General features: G+C 40.9%; 1 long non-coding RNA gene across 1 annotated transcript in view; it reads left to right on the forward strand.

Moving 5' to 3' along the window:
* The window catches only part of LOC109311756, a 26,253-nt gene extending 19,870 nt beyond the window's left edge, over window positions 1-6,383 (forward strand). Inside the window, exons 2-3 of the long non-coding RNA XR_002101600.1 lie at window positions 4,236-4,240; window positions 6,370-6,383. This is a non-coding gene — a long non-coding RNA (uncharacterized LOC109311756). The remainder of the gene's footprint in view (window positions 1-4,235; window positions 4,241-6,369) is intronic.
* Window positions 6,384-14,153: the final 7,770 nt, after the last annotated feature.

Genomic DNA, 14,153 nt, shown 5'->3' on the forward strand with positions numbered 1-14,153 from the left:
TATTCTTCCCTGCCATGGCAGGGGGTCGGACTAGATGATCTGCTCAGGTCCCTTCCGACCCTAGAAACTATGAAACTATAACCAGACTAATATATTTGTATAGCAGTGGTGCATTGTTATGCTTTAGTCGCCATATATTCTAGTCTGCAGTATAGTGTAGAGACATCTGAAGGAGCTTTAAATGAACTACCCTGGGTTCTGAAAGCAGTGTAGCCATGGAAGCATGGATACAATACTTCATGCTACCATTTACAAGATTACTTATGGTACTCAAGCTGCTTGTTTTATAGGAGTAGATACAGAAGATGCCAAAGCAAGAATTTTCGGAAGTCAGAGAATGTCCCTCACCTGCCCCTCTTACTTTCTTCCCCTATGCCCACCTTAACTCCTCAACTTCATCTCTTCAGTACCTCCATCTCAGCTACACTGTATTTAATCCTAACCCTGGTCCTGATATCTTATCTAAGCCAGGGAATCCAACTCATTGTAATTATAGTCAAGGTAGTCAAATGCCCTAGCCATGGCCTACATCCATTAGGACTAGCTCTTTGACACTGACCCTAATAGTTAAAGTGCTGCTTTCTTGCATTTTTACCCTAGACAGCTAGTCTAAATTGCTTCAGCACAATCCTATGCCAGACAGCATAACCTGGGGCTTTGGAGTCTTAGGATTGGAAAGGACCTCCTGAGTAGTTGAGTCCATTCTCCTGACATCATGTAGTTCCCTTCATAAAAACATTGTGCTCCATTAAAAAAAAAAACCTGTTGCATTGTGCCCTATGACTCTCATTGGAAGTGGGAGAGTTATGGCTAGGTTCCTCCTAATTTCTAATATATATATTCATGGCCAGTGTATATTAATAAATATAATTAATATAAACTGGATATAAAGAGTTGTTTTTGGTGGCAGACTGTATTGCTACCTAGCATATCCACAGGTGGCAGATAGTGGAGTGAACTTCAGGGAAGGTTAGCTGCATAATAAATAGAGGTAATTAATGAATAAACAGTCATAGATAGACCAAGCAGTGGCAGCACCATCAGATTCCGGTGGTGACAGCAGATGACAAAGCTTTCCCTCTTGAAAAGCCCCTAGTCATGGGTCTATAAATCCTCAATGGCAATGCAGGCAGAAGAAGATGCTAGAATCTCAATGGCTGCAAAGGCAGATGAAGGCTGCAGCAGAATTAGCTCTCCAATTGTCGTGGTCTCTTTGCCATTGGGTAAAGGTCCCTTTCTGCCAAGGGCCATCTGGAAGCTTATGTGCAGCAACTTCTCCATGATAAAAGAAATAACACACAGGCGTTTTCCATAGACATTTTCTGGTAGATCCTTCAAGTCCTTTGGCGACCAACTAGGGGTGTTGGGAGCAAGATTGTGAGGTCTGGAAACTTCTAGACAGAAACTGACATAAAGGCAGCAGTTACAAGAAGGTTGTCTAGTGCTTGGATGAGGACAGGAATGCAATTTGGCAGCAGTAACTGCGACTGAGATGTCCTCTTCAGGATCTACTCTGCTCACCCCACATGGGGAGGTGGTGAGAAAAGGTGCCCTAAACATAGCTTGCTTACCTTTATCCTGACTGGATAACCAAGTCTAGTGGGATCACCTTTACTATGGTCAAAATCAGTGAAGATGCACAATCAGTTTTGGGATCTGGATCATCAGGACCCTCACAGTAAATCCTAATAGTGAACTCCCAGAGTGCTGCATTGCAATACTGGCTGGAGAACTCAGGTGACAGAACACTTATGTAGCTGCACTGAGTGAGACCTGGGGAGTTGGAGTTGGGCTTCTCAAAGAACATGGAAGTGGGTATATCTTCTTCTGGAGGGGTAAACAGGAAGGAGAATGCTGGCTTCATAGATGCATTGGTTTGGCCAAGAATTAACTCATAAGCCAACTCAATTAGTTCCCTATTGGAATTAATGAGCACTTCTTGACGCTCTGTTTTAAACTAGCAGGGAGTCATTGCACGACTGACATCAGCATGTATGTCATGACTCTTGACAACACCAACAAAACCAAGGAGGAATTCTGCATCATCCTTGACCAAGTCCTTTCGGGTATTCTGGAGGAAGACAGATTTATTTTTCTTGGTGTTTTCAATGACAGACTTGGAAGGGACTTGAACTGATGGAATGGAGTCATTAGCAAGGAAAGAGTGGGAAAAGTCAACTGCAATGGCATCCTCCCCTTGTCTAAATGGACTCACCTCATCAACACCCTATTCCATCAGAAAAAAGCACAAGACCTTATGGAAAGACCAAAAATTGGCACTTGATTGACTATGTCATTGTTCATGCCTAGGATCACAAAGATGTCTGCATCACCTGAGCTATTCTAGAAACTGATGATTGCTGGACCAATCATCAATTCATTCGCTCAGTTATCTAATTTAAAGTGGCTCCCAAACAATAGCTGCAGCAAAAGTGATGTTGATGGAAGATCATCAAAGGCCTCAAGGACCCAATCAAGCAAGACCTCTTTCACCAGTGCCTCAATGAAAAACTGGTGAATTCCAGTCAACAACAATGGGAGAATGTTGGTAGTGTTTGTGGTGTCTTCAAGTCCACCATCACCAGTGCCTGCAAAGAGACACTTGGATTCTCTACCAGGAAACATCGAGACTAGTTTGATGAGCTTGACTGGGAGATCCAAGAATTGATCAGCCACAAATGCAAGGCCTTCTGTTCTTGGCAGAACAACATCAACTCCAAGCAAAAGAAACTGAATCATGAACAAGCCAAGGCATAGGATTCATGATATGAAAAACAGATCATGGGAAGATAAATTGAAGGATTCTCAACAGCTTGCTGGCATCCATGATATGTATGATTTTTTTCAGTGCCAAAACCATATACAGTCTGAGCACTTGGGGACCAGCCCCCTTGAGACTGAAGGATGGAGGAGACCCAATCAAGGAAAGGGGAACCATAAATGCCTGTTGGAAGGGACACTTTGAAGACCTTCTTAATTGAGACTCTGTTGTTGGTGTGAGTGTGTTCTAAACTCCATCCCTAACACCCAGTTAGAAATGATCTTGGAATCCCTCCAACCCTTGATGAGGTGAGGAAAGCCATCAGACAGATGAAGAATGATAAGGCATCTGGAGCTGATGGAATCCCCACCAAAATCTTCAAGTAGGAGAGAGAGTGGCTCTCATAACAGCTCCTTGCCATCATTTTAAGGACTTGGAATGATGAAGAAATCCCAGATGACCTCATAGACTCCATGATTATGAACATCTTGAAGAAAGGAGATAAGTCTAACAGAAAACTACAGAGGGATTGCCTTGCTGTGCACCACAGCAAACATGAGATATCTCAGGTCACTGGAGAAATACCATTAATGCTGCCTGTGGAAGATCCTTCAAACCCAGTGGGTACACAGGCACAGTGATGTTAGCGACCTCTTGCAAGCAAATACTATGAGCGTCAAGGTGACAATCACCGGACATCAACTTTGCTGGGTTGGCCATGTCATCTGGATGTCTGGCTCCAGGCTCCTGAAGCAAGTTTTATTCTCCCAGCTCAGTCCAGGCATATACTCAAGAGGAGGGCAGAGAAAGCACTACAAGGCCAACTTGAAAAAGTGTACCATTGATATCAACTTATGGGAGGCTATTGCCCAGGACTGCCCCATATGGAGGAAGAGTCTCCTGCATGGATTTCAGTACTTTGAAACCTTCTGATTTCAACAGAAGATGGAAGAATGGGCGTGTCAGAAGCAGCATGTTGCAGACCAGATCAAGAACCCAGAGCCACCCACCCCATCTGGAAACGTGCTCAAGCTGCAACAGAGTGTGTTGATCCTGGATCAGTCTTGTTAGCCCTCTTTAGAGAAGACAGTTATGGAAGACAATCATCCTCAGCTGTGAGGAATTGCCAATTATGATATTAATTTGTTTGTGCACCAACCTTGTCCTTTAGCTTAAATAGTTTTTTTTCTCCACCCGTCTACACTTTTCCCCAGTGAATATATCACATCCTGTTTCAACCTCCATTTTGTTAGGCTAAACAAACTAAGCATTTCTTAACTATGATAGGCTCTCTGTTTCATTGATCATCCTAATCTCTTCCAGAAGGAGTTTGTCTTTCTTCAACCTGGGTGACCAGAACTAACCAGACAATGACTGCTAATGTCTGGTAGGTTGAAATCTTCAGAGAGATGATTGGTTAGGAAGAGTTAGAGTCCGATCTTTCGTTACCTCATTTCCAGAATATGGGCAGAAGGAGCAGTTGGTAGATTTTGTGTCCCATGGTGAAGGTCACACCTTCCTGTATTTGTACAGCTCTGATTTTAAGAAAAAGAAGTTCTGATTTCTCACGTGTTCATTTTCTTCATGAAATAATTGCAGACAAAATCCATGAAAGCATTACAAGCTCGTCATTGCTTTCCCTAACAGACATTCTCTACAGGGAAGGAGGTCAGGTCATTAGATTAATTTCTATATGTTCTTTTGTGTTTAGCTTATTATACAAATAATTGCTGTTAACTAATAGCTTTACTCCTAGCAAAAATCTAGTTTACAAGTTGAGTCTTTTGGAGCCTGGAGCCTCTGCTATTTTGTATTAGAACATCTATTAACTTCAGAGCTTTCAAGTCTGATATCTAAGCACTTTAATAGTCACTATAATTGATTTTACCTTTGACTTGGCATGGTGATTGCTTTGTAATTTGTTGATGATTAATGGCCGTCCTCTGGTTATCTCTGCTTGGCTAGGCCTTAGGCAGGGATCAAGCAGTTGGTTTGTCTTGATTCTGACTTTTCCTAAAAGACTTCAGAAACTATTTGGATCGAATTCATCAAAATGGAAAAAAGATATGGCATGTTCTGCCACATCTTTAACTCCTTGGTTGAAGAGGCTGGGGGTTTGTGCTGTGCCTAGGTTTTTCAGGGCCCTTTGTAAAGTCGGATGGGTGGGGATAAAAACAAGTTTCTGGTCCTTGCACTTTTTGAGGTTGATTATTCACCTGTCTGGGACAATAAGCGCCACATATATACTTTCTCAGGGCATGGACAACTTTGTTACTTTTCCTTCTTCCTTCACTGCACCTAGAATTGCTTTCTCCCTATAATTCTACAAACCATTGGTGGAAAACCTAATCAATCTAATGAGTGTATGTTTGACTCCTGCTCACTTGCTTGCCCTCTCCAATCCTGGAAGCCATACTAGTGGTGTCTTTCCTGGTAGCTATTAAGCACACTCAAGAGAGTTCTCAAGAGTGGCACAGTGAGTGAAGAATGCTGAGGAACTGAGTGCCCCTGGCAGCATGGGATATGTGGTATAGACATATCTTAATTGGCAAGGATTATTCCTTCTGGTAATAGCTGGTATGGCCCAAGGCAGGAAGAATTAAGATGCCTTTCATACGCAGGACCCTTGTGTAATGCAGTCAGACTGAAAGCCTTTGGAAAGACAGTTCTATCTATTGAGTGATCCAAACTAGAATCTTGTTAGGTGACAGTCCCATTTACTACTATATTGGCATACAATAGTGCTTGTTTACAAAGAGGACGTACAAAGTAAGAACACTTGTGGATCAGCCATATGGCAGAAATAGTTCTTCTTATGATCTTACCCTAAAATAGTCTTTTGAGGCTGCCATGGCAGGGGGTCTCCTGCCATGGCAGGGGGTTGGACTCGATGATCTGCTCAGGTCCCTTCCGACCCTAGAAACTATGAAACTAAGGGGCAGATCCCCAGGTGCAGGGGTGTGCAATATGTGCTGCTACAAACCACACACAGGGAATGTGAAAATGTGTACCACACTGCAAATTTTCAGTGCAGTGGTAAAATTTGCTACTGGGAAATCCCGGTAGTAAACACATGCACTGGAACAAGAAGCAGCACAATGCACACCAAACAAGCATGTGCCGGCACAAATGGAGGCCAGAACACCCGAAGCAATGCTCTGGCTGCTAGCCAGGCCCCCCTGCTGCCCCTGCTGCTTCAACATGTCACCTGGTAAGACTGCTGGGACCAGCACAGGTGCATCATAGGTTTTAAATGTGATCATTGTCATTATTTCATAGAGGTACCTCACAGTAAAAAACTTGGGTTTGCATTGTGTTTACATAATTATATTACCCATTTTAGACAAAGGTATCCCTACAGGGGCTTCAGGATTTCTCACTGACCCACCCTCCTACCTCCTCTCTCACAAATACATGATTATAGGCAGATGATTGTACAGTTAGAAGAGTCCTCATAAGACTGAAGAATCGGAAGTGCAACAGGAACACAACAAGAGGCAAGCCTGGCTAGACAGTAATATCTTTAATGTGTTAAAACTACAAAGGAAGCCTACAAAAAGTTAAAATTTGGTCATAGGAATAGGGAAGAGTATTAGAGTATCACACAGGTGTGCATGGAGAAAGTTAGGATGGCCAAGGCATGATTTGAAATGCAGCTGGCAAGGTCCATAGGAGGTAATCAAAAGGATTCTATGACTATGTTAAGAGTAAGAAAAAACATAGGTCCCTTATAGAATGCAGAAGGCAATCTAGGTCTGGATAATGCAGAAAAGGATGAAGTATTTAATGCCATTTTTTTATTTGAGTCTTCACAAACAGAGGCAGCTACCAGATGACAAATGCAGTTGGCAGCAAAGATAGAGAAGGAAACAAATAGCCTAGAGTAATGGCAGAATGGGTTAGGGATTACTTAGATAAATTAGACACTTTCAAATTGAAAGGGCCAGATGGGGTGCAACTTAGGGTATTGAAAGACTTGGCTGTGGTAATTTCATAGCTATTAGTTATCCACTTTGAAAACTCATGGAAGTTGGGTGAGGTTCCTGATGATTGGAAAAGATCAAATATAGCACTTATTTTTAAGAAAGAGATGGGGGAAGATCTGGAAATGTATAGACTGTCATCCTGACCTTGATACTTGGAAAGATAATGGAGCATGGAGTTTCAAGGATTCCTCCAGTAGTGTATGCTGAAGCACCTGGAAGAGTGCAGGGTGATGAGCCAGGAATCCTGGTTTTCTTTGATAAAAAAAAAAAAAAATCCTCAATTTTCAGAATAAAAAAGTAACCTAAAATGAAACACAAGTATATATAGATATATATTAGTGGTATTTCATTTTAACCGTGGAAAAATGTGGATTTTCAGTTACTTTTTTTAACCTGAAAATTGGGGATTTTTTTATATCGAAGAAACTAGGATCCCTGATGATCAGGAACAGCCAGCATGGATTCACCAAAAGCAAGTCATGCCTGACCAACTTGATTTCCTTCTATGATAAAGGCTTTGTGGATGGGGAGAAAGAAGTATATGTGATATACCTTGACTTTAGCAAGGTTTTTGACACTGTCTCTCTCACAACATTCTTACGAACAACTTAAGGAAATAAAGATTATATGAAAGTATTGTAAGGTGGATACATAGCTGGTTGGATCATTGTGCTCATTAAGTAATTATCAATGGCACAATATCAAGTTGAGAGGATGTATTAGGTGGGGTTCCCTAGGTGACTGTCCTGGATCTAGTATTGTTTTAATATCTTCATTAATGATTTGGACTATGGGATTCAGTTCACAGTTAGGAAATTTGCCTATGACACTAGGCTGTATGGAATGGCAGTGGCTAGGGACAAAAATTACACATAAATGGTATGTGATTGGAAACGGCTTTAACTCTGTAACAGGACAGAAGTTCAGTGCATATAAACCACTTTCAAAATGGCCAAAACTGGTTTCAGATAAAACTAGATGGATGCAATATCAGACTTAACTGGTTTAGGTTAAATTGTTTTATTGTACTGTCCCAAATCCCCTCCAGCTTCAAGTTAACTCACAGTCCCCCAGCATCCCAGCATGCTTTGCACCTCCCCTGCAAACTCCCCCTTTCAGGGTGGGTGGGCTAGCCTTGGCCCAAGTTTTTTATTCCAGTCAAACATGGAGACATGCAGTAGTATCCCACTGGCTTCCGGCCTGGGCTACTGTAGGCATGTGGCTGCATTTCCAGAATCAAATGTGAATGTCTGTTTGCTTGCTTCTCAGTTCAACCTACACAGCGTAGACTAACCTACAAAGATTGAACTGATTCAGCTTCAGGCTTTTTGACTGTCTATACTTAGGCAGACACTCTGGAGGGCAGCATGACTTGGATAGATTGGAAAAATGGTCTGCAATCAATCAAATGAGATTCAACAAGGAAAAGTACAAAGTCCTGCACTTGGGATAGAATAATTGCATTCACAAATGCAGACTGGGGAATGATTCTGTAGGATGCAATACTGCAGGTAAGGACCTGGGAGTTGCAATAAACCATAAAGTGATTATAACAATATGCTCCTGTTGCAAAAGAAACCCAACAGCACCTTGGGTTGTATCAACTGGAGTGTTATGTGCAGCTTGGGTAGATCCTTCTACTCTATTTAGCACTGGTAAGATATCATTTGGAGTACTGCAGTGAATTTTGGGCCTCACATACCAAGAAGGATGTGGACATATTGGAAAGAATCTAGCACAGAGCAACAAAATGATTAGGGGCTTGAGAAGTAAGATTTATGAGGAAAAGCTTAAAGAACTAGGGTTATTTAGTATGGAGAAAAGAAGGATGAGGAGTGGGAGGGGAGGGGAGGAGGGAATTGATAATAGTCTTCAAATAGCTTAAGGGTCATTATAGAGAGGGTGGAAATGGGCTTTTCTCTGTGACTGTAGGACACAGGACTAAGCGCAATGCTTCAGGTTGCACCAGAGGAAATTTAGGCTGGAGAGATTAGGAGGAACTTTTTGACTATGAGTGGTCAGGCATTGGTACCAGCTAGCTAAAGGCATTGTGGAACCTACGTTCTTGGTAGCTTTCAAAAGCAGGTTAGACACTTAGCTGGGATGGGTTAGTTAGAGATGATCTTGCCTTGAGCAGGGGGCTGGACTAGATTACCTTGTGAAGTCCTTCCAGCCCTACTTTCCTATGATTTTTTTTCCTTAAGGCCCCTATATACATGTTATTTAGAAAGTGAAAGGTAGGGCTTCTCATTTTATTCTGTTCAGGGGATTGTAAAAACCTATTTGAGGAGCTATGATTTCCTTTGTGTTTGGGGAAAAAAAACACCACTTTCAGATGCTGCACTTTCAAATTTAATTTTTATTCCTCCTTCCTCTCTTTCTAATTCCATTAAAATAATACCGTGACCCATATACTTATACTTTGCTGTTTATCCTATTTTCTTCTCTGTGGGTGAGATTTGAACCAGTTAAAACTGGCACTAAAGGTTCCTGTATCTGTAGGTGTCAAATAAGTGGATGATCTGTGATCCATAGCAGAGTTAGACTCTGGAATAATTATATATGGTGGGGCCAGATCAGTATTATTAACAATAGTATTCATTTTATTCATATTCTTAACATTAGTATTGTCAGTATTATTAATGTTAAAGAATAGATACTGGTGAAATGCTTATGAATAACTCTCAGCGTTACATTACATGTTGAACAAACAGTTGGGTTTTGCACTTTTCAACTTGACTTGCTTTGTTTTTCTCCTCTCTCTCTCGCTCTGTCTCTCTCACTAGCTTTTTTTGAGTGTGCTTCTAATAAAGGCAAACATGGTGCAGGTGCATTTGGATTTATTTGGAAACAATCCCAGCTATTTTGTGAGCTTGGCAGCACCACATATAGCAAGGCCTTGAAAATAAATCCCCATCAGAGCCAGACAATACAAAAACAACAAAACACCAGAGGGAAAAAAAACTGTGTGTTTAAAACCATTGGCTTAATTTATTTCAAATCTCAACCCAAATATAAGGTCTTAGGCAGTGACTAAACATAAATAAGAATACAGATGGGTTTTTATTCTAAACTATCTAAAAAAAAGAAACAATTTCACAGAACAAATATTTACATGACATAACAAGTAGTGAAAGTTCACTTTATGGAACTGTAGTAAACCAAACCAACCAAAGGCTAGCTTACTTTTGAAACATCATTCTGTAATACTAACTTCCACATTCAGTTTTTGGATATTTCCTAGTAGCTTCCACTTTGAGCAAAATTACAAATCTGAAAAGCTGTTTCAAAAGTAATCTTTTGTTTCTGAAAGTGTTCAGACGTGCACTCTGAACTACACGGTCTACCTGCAGTGTGCACTAAGTGGGGAGATGTCTGCCATCTTGGCTGCCACTGGGAATTGAAGTGTTGATCTTCATGGTTGTAAGCGAATAAATACAGCTTGAGCTAAGCAACCAGGATACTGTCTTAGGGGTTATAACATTGTTTGTAGATAGGGCACATTGGATATGTAAGGGATCTAGGTTGTTTGTTGTTGGCTTAAGCACAGAGGCAGATGAACTCTTTAGGTAAATGTGATATCTTTTATTAGACCAACTAAATAGTTGCAAAAAAGTTGTTCTTTGCAAGCTTTTGGACACACATGTCCTTCATCAGGCAAAAAAAAAAACAACGAAATTTATTTTTTTTGCCTGATGAAGGATGTGGGTGTCTGAAACCTTGCAAAGAACAACTTTTTTTGTAACTATTTAGCTGTTCTAATAAAAGATATCGCCTATACCTAAAGAGTTGTATTTGTAACACACTCTCCTCAGAATACTTCCAGAATAAGATTGCTTTCTGCATGGAAGAATCTTAGAATTACAACTTTAATCAGATTTAGTAATGCTCTTAAAGCTCTTTGAGATGCTTAATGAAGTAGAAGGAAAAAATAACGGACATATTTATATCCTATTTTCATTTCCTGAATGCTCACTTTCCATAACTAATGCAAATTTCACAACGTCTGTAATAGAGTTATTTATGGGAGGATTTTTAGAGTAAGTAAATTGTAATAAGATAAGAAGGAATATTTTGCTATGCCTTAGAAATGAGAGAAAAGAAACAAGTTAAAATGAATCGTTCTCTTTAGGGAAATGTGGAATGGTCCAAATATTTCTAGAGGGGCTGAAAGTCTATTTGTGGGTGGCTTCTCTTCTGCAGGAAAGTTTAATGACACTTGATTTTTTATTATTATATTATATATGCAATATATAATAAGCAGTAATATTTTCAGTAATCTAATATATTAGTAGCTGTTTTATTGCATATTCTATCATTTTCTCCCTTAGCTGTATGGTTAACAGCAATATTGATCTTGATACTGAGCTTGCTAGTAGAATCAGCACAGCAACCAGGAATTTTGGTCTTCTGGAAGACAGAGTTTGGAATAATAACAAACCATCACTAAAGTAAAAATCCAAATTTATGAGAAATGTGTTTTATCCAGTCTTCTATATGGTTCGGAAACACGGACAACCTACAGCAAACATATCAAAAGACTAAACAGCTTTCATATCAGATGCCTGTGTAAAATTTTCAAATAAGATGGAAAGACAGGGTGACAAATGTGGACATGTTAAATTGTACTGGTATGTAATTCATGGGAAGGTTGATAAGTAAGAAAGGACTCAGGTGGTTTGGTCATGTCAAACAAATACTGGATCACAGGATCCTGAAGAATGTGCCATACTCTGAAGCTCATGAAGGGTCTAGAAAGAGAGGTATACCACCATGAGGCTTTCAGGATGCTTGCAATGATGACTTAGCATCCTTTGAAATCTCTGTGGATGATTAGGAAAGGAATGGAAAATACTGTTGTGGTTGGGGAAGTCAGCTTGCAAGTGGAGCGAGGCACTGCGAGGCAGACTGGATCAAGTTTTGTGATGACCAGTGGCAGAGGGGAGAATATCTGCTGCTCGGATTCAGAGTACTGCTGTGTGTGGGTGTGCCCTACCTGTGGGCAGAACTGTTAGTAGTGCGTCAAACTCAGCAGCCATCAAAGAACTCATTAGCGCATACACCATGCTCTGTAAAGAATGGCGGTGCCAATTGAATATCATTGAGAGATATTGTTACTGAAAAATGTGTTAGTTTAATTTTTGTTAACCTACCATTAACATTTTGCATGGTAAAACTGGCCAGGTAAACATCTCAGTCTGAACATGCTGACCTGAGCCATAAAATTGGGCACCATTATATGTACCTAGAAATTTAAAAAGAAAGGTGGAGCGGGGAGGGCAGGGACGGGGAGGGTAGGTCAGGTGTGCAGAAATGCACTTTCAAATCCTGCTGAAATTGTTTCAAGTCAGAAGTATCATTAACCATATAGGCTAGGCAAAAACAACAGCAGGGACATGCTGATTCACTGCTTCCTTTGGTGTGGAATGTATCTCTATATTAAACATTTCACATTCTTTTTACTTCTATGGAGTTGTAGATTTGAAGGCAAAGGAGGCCATTATTCTAATTTCATCTGACTTACATTTCACAAACTACAGAACTACCATAAATTAATTCTGTTTTCATTTAGATCAGTTGTCCAAACTTTTTCTTATTGTGTACCTCCTTCCAGATTTACCAGCTGTCTGCATACCCCTTTAATGCCTCTTTTGTGTTTTAACCTCTTAAATGCCAATCATTTTTATAATGAAATTAAATCCTCCATTACACAATTTCTCCTGCATACCCCCCAGAAATGGCATGCATATCCCCAGGGGGTATGCATACAACAGTTTGGGAACCCCTGATACACATATCTTTTTAGGGGAGAAAAATCTAATCTTGATTTAGGCAGACAAGGTTCTTTGGATAAATTTGACATCTTTTATTAGACCAAATAAATAGTTGGAAAAACTTTTCTTCACAAAGCTTTCAGGTACAAACAACCTTCTTCAGGTAGAGCCCTCTTGCAAAAAAGAATTTTTCCAACTATTTTAGTTGGTCTAATAAAATATATTAGATTTACCCAAAGAACCTTGTTTGCCTATGTCATTAGACCAACATAGCTTGAACCAACACCCCTAATCTTGATTTAAACATTCCTAGTGGTGGCAAATTAAAAGCAACCCTTGGGAAAATGTTCCAATAGTTGCTTTTTCCATCTCGCTTGCTTGCTTGCTTGTGTGTGTACATAGTGTTTATATAGGTATGTGTGTGTGTGTGCGTGTGTGTGTAATTATATATATAAAACAGACTTGTGTATATATTACTGCTATATATATTACTGTTTTTATATAATACAGATACATTCAATATATATATTATCATTCATTATACATTATATATAATGTATCTGATTTATTATATATACATATATATATTGTGTGTATGTGCATAATTTTAATTATATGTAGTGTGTGTGTGTGTGTGTGTGTAGGCAACCCTCAGCATGAGTCCCAGAGCATGGTATGTGACAGCATTTCGCTTGTCACTTATGCCTTAGGAAAGGGGCCTGGGCTGCACTGCCACTAGAATTGGGATCCTCATGATTCCCCCATTGTATGCTACTGGCACACCAACATCTTATAAATCAAGGTTGCAGGTATTTTTGGCACTGTGCCAAACAAGGTTGCTGCCCCCTGATATAGATATGAACACACACACACACACACTCACACACCAGCCAATTGCACTACAGGAATGATGGGGTGGGGGGTTGGAGCACCACCACTGCTTCCCAGGAGCAAGGCGGGGGCAGCTTGCCCCACTGTCCCCTCAGCCAGCGCCACTGCTGCTTCCACTTCCAGGGAGCAGGGCAAGGGGGGCTGAGGCCGGTGTTACTGGCCTCGCCCTCCTGTTCTGTCTGCTTTTGCCACCACCTCCAGCGAGCAGGGTCAGAGGGGGGCGAGGCCAGTGTTGCTGGCCTCATCCCCCAACTCCATCCTCTCCATTTCTGCCATCATGGCATTGCTCTGCTGTGCTGCCGCTGCCTCCTGTCTGGAATGCTCTTGGAGCACTCTGATGGTTGTTATGGACAGGCAGGTGGACTAAACCCTTAATTATAGTAGAATACACACAGTCTTACATATATACACGCACACACACAGATATAAATCTATATTAAACCTGTATGAAGCAACAAGTATTTGCTTGAGATTCAGATTCAGTGATTCGAATCACTGTCCCGATTTGATTTGGTTGATTCAGATTTGGAGATTTAGTGCTGATTCAGAGATTCGGCTGTAGACTATAGAGGCAGTCCTCAATGATGCTGGACATAGGGGCCTCCAGCTGGTAAGTCTGTTGTGGTGGAGGGGGGAGGGAAGGGGCATGGGGGGCAGATCAATGCCCCCACAGCAAGGGAGGGATTGGGGCTGGGGTTGAGAGAAGCTGCCCAGCCAGAGTGGGGGGTGCAGGACTTGAAG

Source organism: Crocodylus porosus, unplaced genomic scaffold (genome assembly GCF_001723895.1).
Source record: "Crocodylus porosus isolate Cpor-Errol unplaced genomic scaffold, CroPor_comp1, whole genome shotgun sequence".
Taxonomy (NCBI): domain Eukaryota; kingdom Metazoa; phylum Chordata; order Crocodylia; family Crocodylidae; genus Crocodylus; species Crocodylus porosus.